Source organism: Eumetopias jubatus, unplaced genomic scaffold (genome assembly GCF_037043125.1).
Source record: "Eumetopias jubatus isolate StellerSeaLion01/CBP00866 unplaced genomic scaffold, mEumJub1_p1.0 scaffold_11, whole genome shotgun sequence".
In the NCBI taxonomy this organism is placed as follows: domain Eukaryota; kingdom Metazoa; phylum Chordata; class Mammalia; order Carnivora; family Otariidae; genus Eumetopias; species Eumetopias jubatus.
In genome coordinates this window covers 70,769,658-70,790,448 of record NW_028274817.1, presented here as the reverse complement: position 1 = coordinate 70,790,448, position 20,791 = coordinate 70,769,658, and the positions used below count along the sequence as shown (strand labels likewise).

Below are 20,791 nucleotides of genomic sequence, written 5' to 3'. Positions count from 1 at the left end.
GACAGAAAACATGAACAGGGATGCCTGGGTGGCTCAGTCAGTTAAGTATCTACCTTTGGCTCAGGTCATAATCCCAGAGTCCTGGGATCGAGTCCCGCAGTGGGCTCCTCGCTCAGCAGAGAGCCTGCTTCTCCCTCTGACTGCCACTCTCCCTGCTTGTGCTCGCTCTCTCTCTGACAAATAAAATCAAAGAAGAAAGAAAGAAAGAGAGAAAGAGAGAAAGAGAGAAAGAGAGAAAGAGAGAAAGAAAGAAAGAAAGAAAGAAAGAAAGAGAAAGAAAGAAAGAAAGAAAGAAAGAAAGAAAGAAAGAAAGAAAGAAAGAAAGAAAGAAAGAAAGAAAGAAAGAAAGAAATGAACATATGGGAAGGGGAAAAAAGAGAGAGAGAAGAAAGCAAACCATATGAGACTCTTAACAATAGAGAACAAACTGAGGGTTGATCAAGTGAATTGGGTGGGGGATAGGTTAAATGGGTGATAGGTATTAAGGAGGGCACTTGTTATGATGAGCACTGGTTGTTATATATAAGTGATGAATCACTAAATTAAAAAAATCTGGTCTGATTTCAAATGCATGTATTATTTCAGAGTTGGTCTCTGTTAATTGTCTTTTCTCTTGAGAATGGATCACATTTTCTAGTTTTTTTAATATGTTAAATAATTTTAGATTATATACTGGATATTATAGAACATTATGTTATGGATGCTCTGGATTCTGTTATTTTCCTCCAAAGAGTATTATTTTTTTAAGTAAGCATTTAACTCTGTTAACCTTAAACTGTAAATCCTATCTTCTCTGCAGTGGGAGGCAGCTCAATTCTAACTTCAGTACTTTTAGGTGTAGGTGGGCTTCCTGTAGTCTACCCTGCAATGTAAAAATCAAGGGTCAGCCAGAGATTCAGAAAGGACTTGTACATATAATTTGGGATACTCCTCTGGCTTTCTCCATTCCAGCATTTCCTCTCACTTTCCAATGCCTGTGGTTGCCCTTGAACTCCATCCTCTAGTTCTTCAAGCCAGTGAGATTACAGATCTCTGAGTTTAAGCCATCTCATGAGGTGCTTAAAGCCATTTTTAAAAGTGGGAAATTCAGTTTCACTCCTTTTAAATGTCAGGTCTCTCCATAAATGCCATCTGCCTGCTTTTGTTTATTTTCCAGTACCTTCAGGTAGTTTTTTTTCTCCCTATTTTATCCAAAGTGTACAGTTCCTATCTGCAGGAAGGTTTGGTCTGAAGGGAGTTTACTTGGCCATTACTAGAAGTTGAACCAATTTGCAATGTATCTACTCAAACATTTTAGAAGTGGAGACTGAGACTCAGAAAGCTACAGCTTAAATGTAGATTTTCTGAATCCAAATCCAGAGCATCTCTATATGTTACTTTTAAATATTGATAATAATCTTCCTCAAACATTATTCTCCCAGATGGGTGAGTCCTGATTCTATTGTCTCTCCTCATGTAATACTTATTCCTCCCATCACCTTAATTCATTTTTCTTGTAAATGTCCATTAAACATTTCCAACTTCCTGCTAATCTCCTGTAGGTTCCCACCATATTCCTGCAGTGGGTTTCACTGCATAAAAGGAAGAAACTTGCTTTTGCCTTTCTTTCTAATGATCTTTCTGAATAATGCCCCAGCAATGTTTTCATGGAATAGTTATAACCTCTGTGTTAAAAGTAGAAGCTCAGAGATTATAATCTTACATAATGCAAATTATTCTCTTTCCTCCTTAATATGTTACCCTATGAGGGTGACCTCATAGGAAATTTTACCTTTTCTACCTTCTCATGGGTCTCATCACACCTTTCTTTTTGTAATGTTTCCCTGTTGTTATATCATCTTATATGGAGAGAACTTTGTTTCATCTACAATCTTAAACCCACACTCTTCCAGAGCATAAGCAAAAATCTTAAAATTGACACTGGTATAATGAATAAAAAGAGCATCACAACAGGTATACATTCATGAAAAAACTATTTTCTGAATGCCTACTCTGTACTCATCACTTTGCTGAGTGCTGGAGATCCAATAATGAGCAAAGCAGACATAATGCTTGCTCTCCTTGGGCTTTTACAGCCTAATAGAAAAGTCAGACAACTAAATAAGCAATAATAGAAAAAACTAAGTATAGACATGAGGGGGAGTACAGGGTACTACTTCATAGAAAAATTTGAGAAGCACTGTGTGAAAATACCTAGGGTAGACCTATGCCTGGTACATAACAGGAGCTCAATAAATGATAGTCATATCAACACAGATCTGGTGAGTGTTCATCATTTACATTTTTTCATCTAAAGCAATCTCCTTTGTTTATTATCTTTAGAATTGTTCTCCTGGTCTTACAACTCCTATGTTAGCTCATTTTTATTTTTAAGTAATCTTTGGTGTGTGATCTTGAAAAAAAAAAAAAAACTTATTGAAAACCCAAGTAAATTGCATCCATTGGGTTTGTGTTGGCCATATCCTTATTTACCTCCCCAAAGAACTCATAAATGAATTAAGCCATGATTTATTTTCTTAAAAAATATTTATTTATTTGGGGGCGCCTGAGTGGCTCAGATGGTTAAGCGTCTGCCTTCGGCTCAGGTCATGATCCCAGGGTCCTGGGATCGAGTCTCACATCGGGCTCCCTGCTCCTTGGGAGCCTGCTTCTCCCTCTGCTTCTCTCTCTCTCTCTCTCTCTCTCCCTCTGCCTCTCATGAATGAATAAATAAAATCTTAAAAAAAATATTTATTTATTTGAGAGAAAGAGAAGGGGGAAGGGAGAGGGAGAGACAATCTCCAGTAGACTCCCCACTGAGCACAGAGCCCAATGTGGGACTCAATCCCATGTCCCCGAGATCATGACCTGAGCCAAATCAACCAATTAAGCCACCCAGTTGCCCCAAGACATGATTTCTATTTATAGAAAATGTGTTGCCTTTTCCACAATAGGTTATATTTCCATTTGTACATTTGATCTCATAGATTAAAGTGTTTGAACTCAAACCTAAGAATATTTCAGAACCCAACTCAGTGTCAATAGGCAAAAGAATATAATACCATGGATAAATATGATCCACAGATAATACTCAAACTTTCCTTTTAGCTATTGTTTGAACACGTTTTCTCATCAGAAACTACATGCCAGAGGAGGAAAATTGACTAATTTCACTTTATATTTTCTCCACCAAGTCATCCCAGATTAACTCTATTTTATGCTAATCACTCCTTTACACCTATTCCCCTGCCACTTAGGTTTTCTATTTTTTAGTAATAGCATTTTTAATGTAATATGTTTTAAGTCAGTCTCAGGTTTTTATTTGCCTTGTATTTTACTACCCTGAAAAGATCACCAACCCCTATATAATTATGAAATGCAGTTTGGGGTAGTCTATTCTGTAATGTCTGGTAATTAACAAACTTTGCACAATGTTAACTAACTGCATACCTTCTAGTGGGTGTAACTACCCTGAAAAAGGCAAAGGGATATCAGGAGGAAGGAAATAAAAGGGAATTAATAATGGTAAGTAATTGTGGAATGAATTACCCCCAAACTGAATTATTCCTCAAAATCAAGACTAGACTAACCCATCATTTCTGCTAAAGGAAGCTGAATACCTATTGAAAGTGAAAGGTAAGTTGAACTCTCTGGAAAGAAATCATTATTCTGAAATAATCTGCCTTACTGTGAAGTGACAGTTCTCTAAAAATGTATTATCTTTTTTCCCTATGAAAAGAACCTTCACTCCTTTAGCAGTCAAGTGAGTTAATTTCCTTTCAGTTTTTTCAAAACCATTTCTAAACTTCATCTTAGTTTCTTCAATGAAGGCAGTCAACTTTGGTGGTATTGGTATACACAAACTGGTCTTAAAAAATGTCTATAAGAATTAAACATAAGGTTCTTTTAAAAGTAACTGGTTGGATTCAATCTAAATAGATTTATTTTTGACAGATACTTAAAGTATTTGTGACTGGTTAACAGCAGGAACTATAATTGATCCTATAATTAGCAGGAGTCGAAACTTGAGAAACGGCCATTGATAACGAAAACCCATAGTTGAAGGGTAATTAAGCATTTGGAGTACCATAAAATGGGGCAGAAAAGCCACTCTTAATTTATTATATTTTTTGTCCCCATTACAAAAGACCCTTTGGTGCATTTACAAACACATAGACACCAAACATAACTAGGATCACACCTGGACTATTCAGCTTCTCCAAACTCATTACCTGAAGAGATATAGATTAATTGGAGAGAGTTCAGAGAGGAGTAACAAAAATGATTATGGGGCCAGAGGGATTGATTTATGAGCAAAGATTAAAAGAATTTTGTCTATACAATTTAGCTAAGTGATGACTAAGGGGGAAGAGGGTGGGGATACAACTGTCTGAAGGGTGTAAACACCAAGGAGAGGGGAGAATAATTTACTATGCAACATGAGAATATAACTAGGGCTAATAAGCTATAATTACCCAAAGGAATAACAGAATAAATATTTCAGGGAAACTCAGAACCATAAGACCGCCAACTTGTTTCTCAAGGAGACAGTTACAGACATTTATAACCCTAGTCTCATCCAAATCAACAAGTATATGTAGTGTGAAATAATCATCTGATGCCACCGATCTCCCTCCTCCCCCCACCCTCTCCAAAGGTCTTGCCTTTCACATTACTATGACATATTTCAAGTCCAGCCTAGCATACAGGTCTACATAATTTTGTCTTTATTGGTGTCAGTGAGTCTTTCAAAGTTTAATTCCAATAATGGCCATAGAAGAGCCCTTTCTTTTGGACTTACTGTGAATTCCATTGTAGAGCATGAAAATAAGGAATTAAAAACTGGAGGTGAAAAAATCTTGGATTCTACTTGGGATTGTAAACAAATCAAAAGTCATAGTGTTTGTGTTTGGAATCTCCACTAATGAAGTTTCAAATTGTATTCTGTGTCCTAAAAAGTTCAATTTTAGCATTATCTAAAGAAAAAAAATAGGCACTAAAAAAAATCTTTGTAGGCTTCATGATTTGTGTAAACTTTGGAATGTGGTTCTTCAGAAAACAAATTAGTCTGTGGGTAACTGCAGGCTAAGTTATTTGGCTAATTCCTATTGTGCTATCATGACATTCCAGAGCATTGCTATTTAACCGTGCCAGATAAGATTTTGCATGTCACTGCAGTGAAAGCTGCTTCTTTTGTATGCATACTTTTCTACTTTTCCTTTGTGTTGAGAATCTTCTTAGGGTGATCCCACTCGAGAAATATCTTTTTCTACACCATTGCTTTGACAAGTTCTTCTGGTTTTTATCTTAGATTATATACTTGTGAAATTTTTTTCTAGGTAAATAATATTTCAATGAAGTATTTTAAATAAACTATTTTAGAGTACTTATAGATTTACAGAAAAGTTGCAAAATTAGTACAAAGTTTTCCTATGCTCCATCCCTAGTATCCTGGTATCATTCATTACATTAGCATGGTACATTTGTCACAACAAATGAACTAATACTGATAAAATATTATTAACTAAAATTCATATTTTATTCACATTTCCTTAGTTTTTACCTAATGTCCTTTTTCTCGTGCAGGGTCCCATGTAGGATGCCATAGTACATTTAGTCGTCATGTCTCCTTAGTCTCCTCTTAATAACTATGGCAATTTCTCAGACTTTCCTTGTTTTCAGTGACCTTAACAGTTTTGAGGAGTACTAGTCAGCTATTTTGTAGAACGTCCATTGAATGGAATCTGGCTGATGTTTTTCTCATTATTAGACTAGGGTTATTTATAGGTTTGGGGGAGGAAGACCAAAAAGGTAAAACATCATTTTCAACATATTATATCAAAGGTAAATACCATTAACATGACTTAATCACTCTTGATGCTAACCTTCAGCACCTGGCTGAGGTAGTGTTTTCCACTGTAAAATTATTAGTTTCCCCTTTTTCATGCTGTATTCTTTGTAAGTCATGATGTGCAGCCCATGCTTAAGGAGTGGAGAGTTAGTGTCCACCTTCCTGAGGGTGAAGTATCCACATAAATTATTTGGGATTCTTCTGCATTTTTGGTTTGTCTGTTCTTGTTTGCCTACCAAAGCATTTATTTATATTAAGTATAGACATAAGGGTATTTATTTTATGCTTTGAATTATAATCCAATACTACTTTATCTTGTTGTTTAAATTGTTCCAGCCTTGGCCATTGGGAGCTCTTTCATTTGGTTCCTGTGTCCCTTTGACATACAACTGTCCATGTGGACTTTTACTGAATACTTCTTTACTTTATGGCACTACAAGATGGTACTACAAGTTGCTACAGGCTCATATTTCTTGCCCCATTCAGTCCTATCATCAACCAATTGTCCATGGATTCCACTTTCTATTGAAAAATGGTATTAGAAAGCAAGATCTGAATGCTAGATGTGCTTATTGCTGCTACGGTGTTATTACTTCTAAGCCTTCTCGGCTGACAGAAGAAGAAAATATACGAGTGTATCCTAGCCTGCATTTATATACATATCTAGAAACATTTCTAAATATATCTATTTGTACCTATATTAAGCTAAATATGAGTTCATACTAATGTCTCCAACTCTAATCCTTTACCATGTGAATCTCTCTAGAATGCAGAATCCCACTCCCATCCACCATCCATTTACTTAATCATCCAATTCCAATGCACATGTATAGTAGTTTCTGAATTGTCACCCATACCTGTGTGGGGACAACTTTATCAAATAGAATACATGCTTATTTATAGTTTCTTTTGTCTTCAGTCTGAGAAACTCTACTCATTTCCAAAGTTACTTAAGTCAGCCCTTTTTCTCCCCACCTCCAGTTAGGTTGTTTCATACACATGTAATGTAATTAGATTCTTATGTCACATTCTGCAACTCCATCCTAAAATCAATCCTTGACTTTTAAATTTCTGCATTCATTGAGATTCACCCTTTGTGCTATAAGGTTCTATGGGTTTTGAAAAATGTAGAGTCATATATCCACCATTACAGTATCATACAAAATAGTTTTACCACCCTAAAAATCCCCTGTGCTTTACCTATTCAATCTTCTCTCCTCCTCCTCAAACCTCTGGCAACCACCATCTATCTAATCTCTATAGTTTTGTGTTTTCCAAATGTTATATAAATGGAATCATGCGGTATGTAGCCTTTCCAACTGGCTTTTTTCACTTAGCAACATATATTATAGATTTATCCACATCTTTGTGTGGCTTGATAGCATATTCTCTTTTTTCACTAAATAGTAATTCATTATATGTATGTGCATGCTTTTTACCCATTTACCTATTGAAGGACACCTTGGTTGCTTCTAGTGTTTAGTGATTATGAATAAAGCTGCTATAAACATTCACATGCTACTTTTTGTGTGGAAATAAGTTTTAAATCAATTCCGTAAATATTTAGGAGAGAAGTTGCTGGGTTGTATGTTAAGACTATGTTTTTTTTTTTTTTTAAAAAAAAAGACTATGTTTAGCTTTACAAAGCTGAAACTGCTAAACTGTCTCCCAAAGTGGCAGTACCATTTTTGCATTCTCACTGGCAATGAATGAGGCTCCCTGTTGCTCTGCATCTTTGCCAGGAATTGATATTGTCAGTTTTTTGGATTTTAACCTTCCTAATGGGTGTTTAGTAGTATCTTATTATTGTTTTAATTTGCACTAATGACAACCTTTCTCACTTTTGATTGGCAATCTACAGGTGTTTTAAAGAACAGTTTTGTTTTTATTTACCAGTTCTTCCTTTATTGGAATTGAAGGAGCATACATTATAAAGTATAACATTATACTTTAGACTTTATTTATATGGAAATAATTGTTTAAAATTCAGGCTACTACCTTTTTATTAAGTGTGTATTAATTAGCTACAACCTAGGCAAAGGAAGCATCTGCTAATGTAAATGCTAAGTCACTGGTGGCACAGAGTCAATTCAATATGATTGTTGTGCAGAAAGTAGAGGGAATTTTATTGGTAAGGAAGATGCCTATAAGAGGGGCGCCTGGGTGGCTCAGTTGGTTGAGCGGCTGCCTTCAGCTCAGGTCATGATCCCAGGGTCCTGGGATCGAGTCCCACATCAGGCTCCCTGCTCAGCCGAGAGCCTCTTTCTCCCTCTCCTTCTGCCTGCTGCTCTCCCTACTTGCACTCTCTCTCTCTGTCAAATGAATAAATAAAATCTTAAACAAACAAAACAAAACCTTTAAAAAAGAAGATGCCTATAAGATAATTATTTTTTTCTTTTTTTTAAGATTTTTTATTTATTTATTTGACAGAGAGACAGCAAGAGCAGGAACACAAGTAGGGGGAGTGGGAGAGGGAGAAGCAGGCTTCCCGCTGAGCAGGGAGCCTGACGCAGGGCTCGATCCCAGGACCCTGGGATCATGACCTGAGCCGAAGGCAAACGCTTAATGACTGAGCCACCCAGGTGCCCCCAAATAATTATTTTTCTGAATATTTGCAAAGCTTTCCTTTATTCTACCCTCCCTCACTACCATCACCATACATACCTAATATATACAGCATGATTTCTTCTTGCTTTAGGAACAGATAACCAATGACTTAAATTCCTTTTCCCATCAGAATGTGACTTGCAGATATATAATTTCTTCTAAAACTATTAGTTACATCTGATTTTTATTGCCGTGTACCCCTAACTTAGGTTCTCACTTTCTGACTATACCCATGTTGCCCCTATCTCTTCCAGGCTGCAAACTTGTCTTTCCCCCTTTAATCCCAATTGTACCTTATCCATTCTATGTTCCATTCCTTCAGGGTCATACTAGCTGAAAAAAAAAAACCTGATTGGTTAAATCTACTTTATTTTAAATGTTAGAGCAAAGATTGCCACAAACACTGAACATTTACAATGCACCAGGTACTTTCATATGTGTTCTCATTTTATTCTCACAATGACCCTGTGAGGTGACTGTTTTTCCCATTTTATAGGTGAGAAAATTTAGAGTTAAGTAGCATGCCGTAATACTTTTGCACATGCTGTTCCCTCTGCCTAGGACACCCCTTCAGCTCTATCTCTATCAAACTACCAAACCTTCAGAAGCCACTTTATATGTTACTTCCTCGGGTGGTGGTCTTAGCACTGCATACGTAAATTTTGAAAAGACTCTGTAAGTAATTCTTTTATTTGTTTACTGCCACTGCCTTTTTTTGTTGATATAACATTGTGTAAGTTTAAGGTGTACTAGGTGATGATTTGATACATGTATGTATTGCAAAATTATTAACCACAACAAGGTTAGTTAACACCTCCATCACCTCACATAATTACCATTTTGTTTGTAGTAAGAACATTTAAGATCTACTCTCTTAGCAACTTTCAAGTTGTCTGTAATACAGTATTGCTAAGTCTAGTCACCACACTGTACATTAGATCCCCAGAACTTGCTCATTTTATAGCACTTAGCATATCTTTTTTTTAATCTGAGTACAGTTGAGACACAGTGTTACATTAGTCTCAGGTACACAACTTAGTGAATTGACAAGTTTACACATTACGCTATGTCCACCGTAAGTATACCCACGATCTGTCCCATTACATCACTATTGCAATATCATTGAATATATTCCTTATGCTCTGCTTTTTATTCCCATGACTTGCTCATTCTATAACTGGAGGCCTGTATCTCCCTCTCCCCTTCACCCATTTTGCCCAACCCCCCACCTCCCTACCTTCTGGCAACTATCAGTTCTCTGTATTTATAGTTTTGATTCTGCTTTTTGTTTGTTTTTTTTCATTTTTTTTAGATTCCATTTATGAGTATTTGTTAGGTCCATCCATGTTGTCTCACATGGCGTGATCTCATCCTTTTTATGGCTGTGTATTATTCCATTGTATATATACCACATTTTCCTTACCCATTCATCTATTCATGGATGCTTAGGTTACTTCCATGTCTTAGCTATTATAAATAATGCTGCAATAAACAGAGGGATGCAGATATCTTTTTGTATTAGCGTTTTTGTTTTCCCTGGGTAAAAACCCAACAGTGGAGTTATGAGATCATATGATATTTTCTAAGCAATTCTGATACTTGCCCCTGGTTAAGAGCCATCATGCTAAACTATGATGATGTTGACCAGGGCCATATCTTACTGATATTTGTATACCAATTAAATTGCATAGTATCTTTTGCATTCCACAGCATTTTATTGGTCAGTATTTATTTAAATTAATGATTTGGGGTTTTATAGAAATGTAGATATTGTGTGTGTGTTGCACTGGGTTGGTATATTTACAACCATTTGAGTAAATTTATTCAGATCTTTAAGGAGCAATAGAAAGAAATGAACAAACAAATGAAATAAAAGACAAACAAAAAAGACTCTTAAATACATAGAACAAATGTAGCTGCCAGAGGGGAGGTTGGTGGGGGGATGGGAGAAATAGGTAAAGGGAATTAAGAGCACTTATCTTGATAAGCACTGAGAAATGTATAGAATTGATGAATCATTACTTTGTACACCTGAAGCTAATACAACACTATGTTAATTACATTTGAATAAAAAAAGGAAGGTGGTGATAACTATGAATGGAACCCATATAGACACTGAGGTGATTATTTTTAGAATGAAGAGAATGCTTATCATATTTTAATTCTATTTTAGAAACAAAAAAAAACTACTGTCCTCATAATGTAAGCTATAAAAAGTAAAGTCACAAGAAACTCTTAAATATAGAGTACAGACTGAGTGTTGCTGGAAGGGAGGTAGGGGGATGGGCTAAACAGGTGATGGCCATTAAAGAGGGCACTTGTTGGGATGATCACTGGGTGTTGTATGTAGGTGATGAATCACTGGATTCTGCTCCTGAAACTAGTGCTGCCCTGTATGTTAACTAACTTGAATTTAAATAAAGAAAGAAACAAATGAACAGAGGGAAGACAGAAAAGAGACAAACCAAAAAAAAAAAAAAAAAACAGACCCAACTATAGAGAACAAACTGATGGTTACCAGAGAGGGGGTGGGACGGGATGGGTGAAATAGGTGAAGGGGATTTAAGAGGACACTGATCTTAATGAGCACTGAGCAACATATAGAATTGTTGAATCACTGTATTGTACACCTGAAACTAATATAACACTGTATGTTAACTACACTGGAATTTAAAAACTTTTTAATTGAAAAAAAAGTAAAGTCTGATAAAGTCTATTTAGCTGGTGCTGATACACAGCAGATAATTTTAAACCATTCCTTGCTAAATGAGTTGCCATCAGAAAGAGGGACTGCACATTGTCACAAATGGCATGTTCTCATCCTTTCTTATGGCTGACTTTCTAATATTCCATTGTGTATATATATATATATGCCACATCTTCTTTATTCATCTACTGATGAATGCTTGGGTTGCTTCCATATTTTGGCTATTATAATAATGTTGCAGTAAATATAAGAGTGCATATATCTTTTTGAATTAATGTTTTGGTTTTCCTGGGTAAATACCCAGTATTGGAATTATTGGATCATATGGTATTTTTTTTTTTAATCACATGAATGGTTAGTGTTTTATTCTTTGAAGAATGGTTCTGAAACACTACACTAAGTCAGGCTGAAAGGTAAAGTTTAAAATAGTTTTATAAGGATATAACATATGACTGTTTGCTCCACAAAATTTTGACCTTAGAGCTTATGATACACCTAGTTGGCAATAACACCCAGGTTTTTCCAAATAGTCATCATTTTTCTCTCGTCTGCATAGACTTCTTCTCATTAGCTGCCTTCTGCTTTTGTTGCATTATCTCAGAGTCCCTCTGCCTTCTCTGAGAGGTGGTCAAGCTATCCTCTTTCCTTTTTCCCTTGCTAATTTCCTGGGATTTCTTCATGTTTTTCTGGCGGGCAAGTTCTCGCTGATTTCCTTGGGCCATGCTGACACCAGACTGAGCCTAGAAGAGAGCCCCTCGGGAAAGCAACGGCCTCCTAGCACGCTCAGCGGTCATATGGTATTTCTATTATTAATTTTTTTGAGGAATCTCCATACTGTTTTCCACAGTAGCTATACCACCAGCAGTGCACAAGTATTCCTATTTCTCCACATCCTCACCGACACTTATTAATTCTTGTCTTTTTGATTCTGGCCATTCTGACAGGTTTAAGATGATATCTCATTGTGGTTTTGATTTGCATTTTCCTGGTGATTAGTGATGAGAATATTTTCATGTGCTTTTTGGCCATCTGTATGTTTTCTTCAGAAAAAATGTCTATTCAGGTTCTCTGCCCATTTTTTGAATTGATTTTTTTTTTGTTTTTTTTGGACCTAGAGGGTATTATTCTAAGTGAAACAAATCAGAGAAAGACAAATACCATATGATTTTACTTATTGGAATCTAAAACAAAACAAATAAATAAACAAAAGGCAGAATGAGACCTATAAATACAGAGAACAAACTGATGATTGCCAGAGGGAAGAGGGGCTGGGGGATGGGCAAAATAGGTGAAGTAGAGTGGGAGATACAGACTTCCAGTTATGGAATGAATAAGTCACGGGAATAAAAGATATAGCATAAGGAATATAGTCAATGATATTGTAATACCATTGTATGAAGACATGGTATTTACACTTATGGTGAGCATAACATAACATATAGACTTGTCAAATCACTGTGTTATACACCTGAAACTAATGTAACATTGTGTGTCAACCATACTCAAATTTTTAAAAAGAGGGACTGCATAAAATGTTAAGCATTTATTGAAGTGCATAGATTAGGGGCATCTGGGTGGCTCAGTTAGTTAAGTGTCTGACTCTTAATTTTGGCTCAGGTCATGATCTCAGGGCCGTGAGGTGGAGCCCCGCATTGGGCCCTGTGCTCATTCCAGAGTCTGCTTGTCCCTCTCCCTGTGGTGCTCCCTCTGCTCCTCTCCCAGCTTGCTCTCTCTCTCTTTCTAATAAATAAATCAATAAAATCTTTAAAATATAAAGTGCATAGATTAAATTTTTAAATATTCCAAAAACACTACAGTAGGAACCCATAAAACTTTTGGTAATCTAATATCCTTTACAAAACAAATCTTTGTGATTCATATCCTTTGTGATTCATATCCTTTGGTTGCCTTGAGCCCTATTGTATTGAATATTGCTAGAAATAAAGTGCCACCAACTTACACCTGGAAGTTTCTTCCTTCTACAAAAGCTCCCATTATATGTTAAAGGTATTTGTTTAAACAGGATTTTACCTTTATTGGCAAGAAATAAGGCAAAGCATTTCTAATCAATTCTCAAGCAGAATATGGCAGCACTTTTCACACACCTAGGTATCAGCTGATGAGAGATGAGGTCTCTTGATAATGATTTCAACAGTTACCATTAGTATGAGTCAAAATGAAAATTGTGACTGGCGGGTGATCAGGGATCTCAGTACTAACATAATTCCTCATGTTGTATATTGCTTAAAACTGGGCTCTACATGGTCCCAGTTCAATGTCAATTGAAGACCTCAGCAAGATACTGTACAGTTAACTTGATGTGCCAAAGAAATTTGAAAACTTATTTAAAACTATTAAAAGCATTCTTGCTGGTTTTTTTGGCAGAGGTAGGTAGAACTTGGCTCATCATGGAGCTGGGGTAATCAGAGAGTGAGCAAGTGATAATTTAGGTCCTTAGGCAAACATACAAGCTTTGAAGCTAGAGTATTTCTAATTGCATACCTAATGCTTGATTGACATAATTCTGAGATTAGACAACTACCCCAAGAAGCTGTTCCTAGTTTCTGATTGTTTACCAGTGACCCTCAGGTCCTTCACACAGAGCTGTGCTTCACAAACTAGGAACAGTCTGCCAGTGTCCAGAATATTTCTTTCTGGAGCATAGACTCTACTCTGGGTTAAAGAAAATCATTATATTTAAACAAATATATATTGTAATAGAATGTAAAATTATTTTTGAATGGGCGGCAAGGGCATTGAGAAATGTGGAAGAACTGCTAAAACACTGCTGTAAGTTATGGCCTCTTTTCTGAAATGCACTTCTCTCTCATCTCTACCTAGAAGTCTCCCGCTTACTTTTTAAATGCCAACTCAGAAATCATTTTCCCCAACTTCCCCACCCTGAGCAGAATATCTCCATCTTCTGTGATTTCATTGACTTTCCTCAATGACCTTACTATGGCATCCATCCCATTAATGTGAATAGCTGTTTTTCTCCTCACTAGATAGAGTGTGAGCCTCAAAAACACAAGGTCTACAAGGTTCTTTATATCCCCAGTTCCTTGCACAGGATTTGACTAGAGCAAGTGCCTAGTGGATGGATGGATGGATGATAGAGAAGACAGACAAAAATGTCTATTTTTCAAGGTCTACTCACTTGAACAAGATTTTGAACTCTCCTAACATTCTAGTTGAGGCCTCTGAATATAGAACTAGATGCCCACTGGGTTGTTTCAACTTGTGTGTCAGTTATGCCTTAATTTTTTTTTTAAATGGGAAATCAATGTGATTCACCCTACTGTGAGGCTCAGGAAAAAAAAGTCATATGATCATATCAATCAATTCAGACAAAACATTTAACAAAATATAACACCAATTCTTGATTTAAAAAAAAACTCAGAAAACTAGGAGTAGAGGGAACTTTATCAAAAACCCTATAGCTAACAGCATACTTTATGGTGAAAGACTGAAGGCTTTCCTTCTAAGATTAGAAACAAAGTATGGATATCTGCTCTCATCACTTCTAGTCAACATTGTGTTGGGAGTTCTAGCCAGTGCAAAGGAAAGAAAAATAATAAGAGGCAACAAGTTTTGAAAGAAAATAAGACAGTCTTTATATGCAGACAATGTGATCATCTTTGTAGAAAATCATACAAAAAATCTACAAAACAACTACTAGAATAAGTGAATAAGTTCACAGGACACAAAATCACTATTAGATAATCAATTCTATTCCTATATACTAACAATAAACAGAAATTGACATTTTTATTTTTTAAAAGATTTTATTTCTTTATTTGACAGAGACACAGTGAGAGAGGGAACACAAGCAAGGTGAATGGGAGAGGGAGAAGCAGGCTTCCCACAGAGCAGGGAGCCCGACATGGGGCCCGATCCCAGGACTCTGGGATCATGACCTGAGCCGAAGGCAGACGCTTAATGACTGAGCCACCCAGGCGCCCCAGAAATTGACATTTTTAAAAATACCTTTCATGATGGCATCTCAAATATGAAATTCTATTAACATGTCAGTTTTCCCCAACTTGATCTACCCTAATTTTTCTTGTAGAAATTGACAATCCAATTTTAAAATTTATCTGGGAACTAAAATTTACCTGGAAAGGCAAAGGACCTAAAATATCCAAAACAAGTTGGAAAAAGAACAAACTTGGAGGACTTATACTACCTGATCTCAAGGCTTATTAGAAAGCAACAATAATCAAGATATAGTGTTCTTAATAAAAAAATAGTATATCTTTTCAAATTAGTGTTTTCATTTTCTTTGAGTAAATACCCCATAGTAGAATTACTGGATCATATGTTTATTATATGTTTATTTCAGCATTGTTTACAACAGCCAAGATATGGAAGCAACTCAGATGTTCATTGATAGATGAATGGATAAAAACAATGTGAGGTATATATATATATATATATATATATATATATATGTTATATATATGTTTTATATATATGTGTATGTATATATATAGTATACTCAGCCATAAATAAGAATGAGATCTTGCCATTTACAGCAATATGGATGGACATAGATGGTATAATGCTAAGTGAAAAAAGTTAGAGAAAGATAAATGCCATATGATTTCACTTATATGTGACATCTAAAAACAAAACAAAACAAAGAAGCAGACTCAAATACAGAGAATGAACTGATGGCTGCCAGAGGGGAGGTGGTTATGGTGATGTGAGATAGGTGATGGTGATTAAGGAGTGCACTTGTTGTGATGAGCACTGGGTGATGTATGTAATTGTTGAATCACTATATTGTACACCTGAAACTAATATAACACTGTATGTTAGCTAACAGGAATTAAAAACTTTAAAAAATAAAATAAGAGATTAAGTCATCTAAGAAGAACTGAAGTAGCTAGTGTGGGCATTTGTGCCCCACAGCAAAGATTTACATTGGGGAATTTGGAGGTCCTCAGGCATAATGGTTCTATTGTACATGAGTGGGCCTTACAGCCCTCATATTTGGGGTAGCCAGTCATTTTGCTCAATCCCTAGACACGTTATGAAACTTCAGAACAGCAACAATAAAAAGAAGATCCCAAGAGCTCCCACAGAGGTAAAACATTAACAATTGTAGGAACAAGAATTGGAATAGATTGGTCATCTCATCAGCAGCACTGGGTATTAGTGGAGAAATGCCTTCAAAGTTCTGAGGGAAAATTATTTTCAGCCTAGAGTTTTATTCCTAGCCAGTATAAATTGAGCTTGATAGTAAAGGAAGCACATTTCTAGATTTCAAAGACTTAGTTCACCTCTCACCTTTTTCTAAAGAAGTTACTTAGGAATATACTCCAGCAAAATCAGGTAGTTAAGAAATACAAAGATATACAATGGATTCTGGAAACAGTGGACCTAATACCAAAAACTAATAAAAGTAATTCCAAGGGCAACAGTTACACAACAGGCCTAAGGAGCATTCTGTCCAACTGGAAGAAAGGAGGGCTCCAGGAGGAGGCATCCAAAGGTGAAAAAGGAGAAGCAGGGGCTCAAGATTTTACCCACATTTAAGAAATTAGAGAAACTGTGGATGTTGCAGACAATGCAAGAAAAAAATAAAGGAAATTAAAAAATCTAGAAGACAGTAACACCTGAAAGAAGAAAGAAACATTCTAGATAGCCACAACAATATAAACACTGCATACTGATTTTCAACTTTCAGAAATAACCAATGTACAGAAGCACAGGATACTTAATTATAGACGTAATTAATTATAGATAAAGAGCAAAACACAAATTTTATCCTTCTTGGCAATGTGAAAAGTAAAAGTACAAATGACAAGAGTTAATAGGTAGAATAGATGGGAGATAATGGGAAGAGCAGGGAACTAATAGCCTTATCTAAAAAACAGAGTTAGGAGATACTGTCTGTATTTTCTGAAACAAGAAATAAAGGTCTAAGTATATCCTTCAAACAAATGAATAGAGGAACTAAAAATCACAATAACTACATTGGGATGAGAGGTACAATAATTGAGGTAAAACCTCATTTATCACAGTGCAAAATTAATAGACAAAATCTAAAGTAGATAAATCAAATAATAGCAATATATGAGGAAGCAATCACCAGAAGAACTAAACAGAAACAGTTAAGAGGGTTAAAGATAATAATCTCAGAGGATTAGGACTGGGGGTAGGGAGGGTTAGAACAGTGAAATGTTGCTTACATTACCTGCCTTTATGTACATCCTCATATGTTTTAAAACCATGTGTGTGTATGACTTGGCTACATCAAAAGCAATCAGGACATTGAAACACAAATCTTTTGCCACTACAGATCCTCACCTGAAAAAGAGTGCTGGCAAGGGGCCGTCTAAGCAAAGCTCCTGACTCTATTACTCAACCTGCCTCTTTCCCCCAACCCCTGCACCAAAGCCCATGGTCTTTCTCTTATGACAGAAATTTAACAGAAGCTATGGATAAATTATGACCTACTTCATTCTCAGCCATGGAAATTACTTTTTATAGCTTTATATGGATATAATAAACACATATTTAAGCATACAACTTGTGTTTTGACATATGTATGTACATATATGTATACTGGTGAAACCAGCCTCATAATCAAAATATCCATTACCCCCAGATGTTTCCTCATACCTCTTTGTAATCTCTTTCCACTCAGTCTAGTCTCCAATGACCTCTGCATTCCCAGGCAACCAGAGATCTGTCACTATAGTCTAGCTTTTATTTTCTAGAGTTTTATATAAATAGAAGCATAGAATGTTTTCTCAATTTTTGGTCTGGTTTCTTTCACCCAGGATAGTTATTTGAGATTCATTCATGTTATAACATGTAACAGCAGTTCATTCCTTTTTATTAATAAGCACTCTTCTGTTGTATGGATGTAACAGAGTTTATCCATTCACTTGTTGATGGACAGAATGGGTTGTTTCCAGCTTTTACTTACTAGAAATAAAACTATTACAGACATTGGTGTACAAGTGTTTGTGTGGACATATGCTTTCATTTCTCTTAGAACATACTTAGGAGTGTTAACTGTTGGGTTGTAGGGTAAGTATATGTTATAAGAAACTGCCAAACTTTTCTAAAGTGAATGTATCATTTTACATTCCCACCAATGTTGTATGAGAGTTACAATTTCTCACATCCTCATCAAAAGTTGGTATGGTCAAACTTTTTAAGTTAAGCTGCTCTAATAATTGTGTGGTGGTCTTTATGTGGTTTTAAGTTGCTTTCTCCTAGTGACTAATGATATTGAGCATCTTTTCACATATCTTCTTTGGTGAAGTATCTGTTCAAATCTTTCACTCATTTCTAAAAATTGAGCTCTTTTTTAAATTTTATTTTATTTAAATTCAATTAACATATAGTGTATCATTAGTTTCAGAGGTAGAGTTCAGTTATTCATCAGCTGCATATAACACTACTAGGTATTTACCCAAAGGATACAAATGTGATCCAAAGGGGCACCCCAATGTTTATAGCAGCCATGTCCACAGTAGCCAAACTATGGAAAGAGCCCAGATGTCCATTGACAGATGAATAAATAAAGATGTAGTGTGTATATATACACACACACAATGGAACATTAGCCATAAAAAAATGAAATCTTGGCATTTGCAATGACATGGATGGAACTAGAGGGTATTATGCTAAGTGAAATAAGTCAATCAGAGAAAGACAATTATATAATTTCACTCATATATGGAATTTAAGAAACAAAACAGAGGATCATAGGGGAAGGGAGGGAAAAATAAAATAAGATGAAATCAGAGAGGGAGACAAACCATTAAGAGACTCTTAACTATAGGAAACAAACAGGATTGCTGGAGGGGAGGTGGGTGAGGGAATGGGGTAACTGGGAGTTGTTTCTTATTACTGAATGTTCAGAGTTCATTATATATTCTGGATACAAATTCTTTATAGAATATGTGATTTGCAAATATTTTTCTTCTATATCTTAGAATTGTCTTAACAAGAACAGAGTTCTTAACTTTGATGAAGTTCAATTTATCACTTTTTTTCTTTTATGGATCCTCTTTTTGGTGTCATATCTAAAGAATCTTTGCCTCATAATTTTAGAATTTATACATTTAGATCTATGATCCAACTTGAGTTATATTTTGTAGAGTATGAGGTATTAATCAAGGGTTTAAAAAATTTTTAAGCTTTTATTTTAATTCCAGTTAGTTAACATACAGTATTCCATTAGTTTCAGATGTATAATATAGTGATTTAGCTATTCCCTACATCACTTTGTTCTCATTACAAATGCACTCCTTAATCCCCATCACCTATTTAACACATCTCCCCACCCACCTCCCATCTGGTAGGCACCAGTTTGTCCTCTATAATTCAGAGTCTGTTTCTTGGTTTATCTCTCTGCTTAACTTTGCTCATTCGTTTTGTTTCTTAAATGCCACGCATGAGTGAAATCATATTGTATTTGTCTTTCTCTGATTTATTTTGCTTAGCGTTATACTCTAGTTCCATCCATGTCATTACAAATGGCAAGATTTCACTCTTTTTAATGGCTAAATAATATCCCATTGTGTTTATATACCACTTCTTTATCCATTCATCAATCAATGGACACTTGGGCTGCTTTCATAACTTGGCTATTTAAATAATGCTGCTATAAATATACAGCTGCATGTATCCCTTGGAATTAGTGTTTTTTGTATCCTTTGGCCAAATACCCACTAGTGTGATTGCTGGATCATAGGGTAGTTTTATTTTTAGCTTCCTGAGGAGCCTCAATACTGTTTTCCAGAGTGGCTGCACCAGTTTGCATTCCCACCAACAGTGCAAGAGGGTTCCTTTTTCTCCACATCCTTGCCAACACCTGCTGTTTCTTGTGTTGCTGATTTTAACCATTCTGACAGGTGTGAGGTGATATCTCATTGTAGTTTTGATTTGCATTTCCCTGGTGGTGAGTGATGATGAACATCTTTTCATGTGTCTGTTGGCCATCTGTATATCTTCTTTGGAGAAATGTGTGTTCATGTCTTCTCATTTTTAATTGGATCATTTGTTTTTTTGGTGTTGAGTTGTAGAACTTCTTTATATATTTTGGATATTAACCCTTTATCAGATACATCATTTGCAAATACCTTCTCCCATTCCATGGTTGCCTTTTAGTTTTGTTGATTGTTCCCTTTGCTGTGTAGAAGGTTTTTATTTTGGTGCAGCCCCAACAGTTTATTTTTGCTTTTTTTCCCCCTTGCCTCAGGAGACATATCTAGAAAAAAGTTGCTATGGCCAGTGTCAAAGAGGTTACTGCCTGTGTTCTAGGATTTTTATGGTTTCAGGTCTCACATTTAGTACTTTCATCCGTTTTGAATTTATTTTGGTGTATGATGTAAGAAAGTGGTCTAGTTTCATTCTTCTGCATGTTGCTGTCCAGTTTTCCCAACACCATTTGCTGTCCTTTTCCCATTGGATATTCTTTCCTGCTTTGTCAAAGATTAATTGACCATATAGTTGTGGGTTACTCAATCTCTTTAAAGAAGAACCTTCTGAAATTTTTTCTGCCTTGGAAATAAATGCTGGAATACTAGGGGTTCTATGCACAGGAGCAGGAGATAAATCAGTACACAGGGTTTCAATGAATTTTTCATGTTTTATTCTCACTGACTCCCTTACTTGGCATT

General features: G+C 35.8%; 1 protein-coding gene and 1 pseudogene across 2 annotated transcripts in view; one reads left to right on the top strand and one right to left on the bottom strand.

The window, feature by feature from the left end:
• EDA (ectodysplasin A) overlaps nt 1-20,791 on the top strand; it is a 412,994-nt gene that overhangs the window by 240,239 nt on the left and 151,964 nt on the right. The window lies entirely within an intron of this gene.
• On the bottom strand, nt 11,556-11,866 carry LOC114200102 (small EDRK-rich factor 1 pseudogene; annotated as a pseudogene).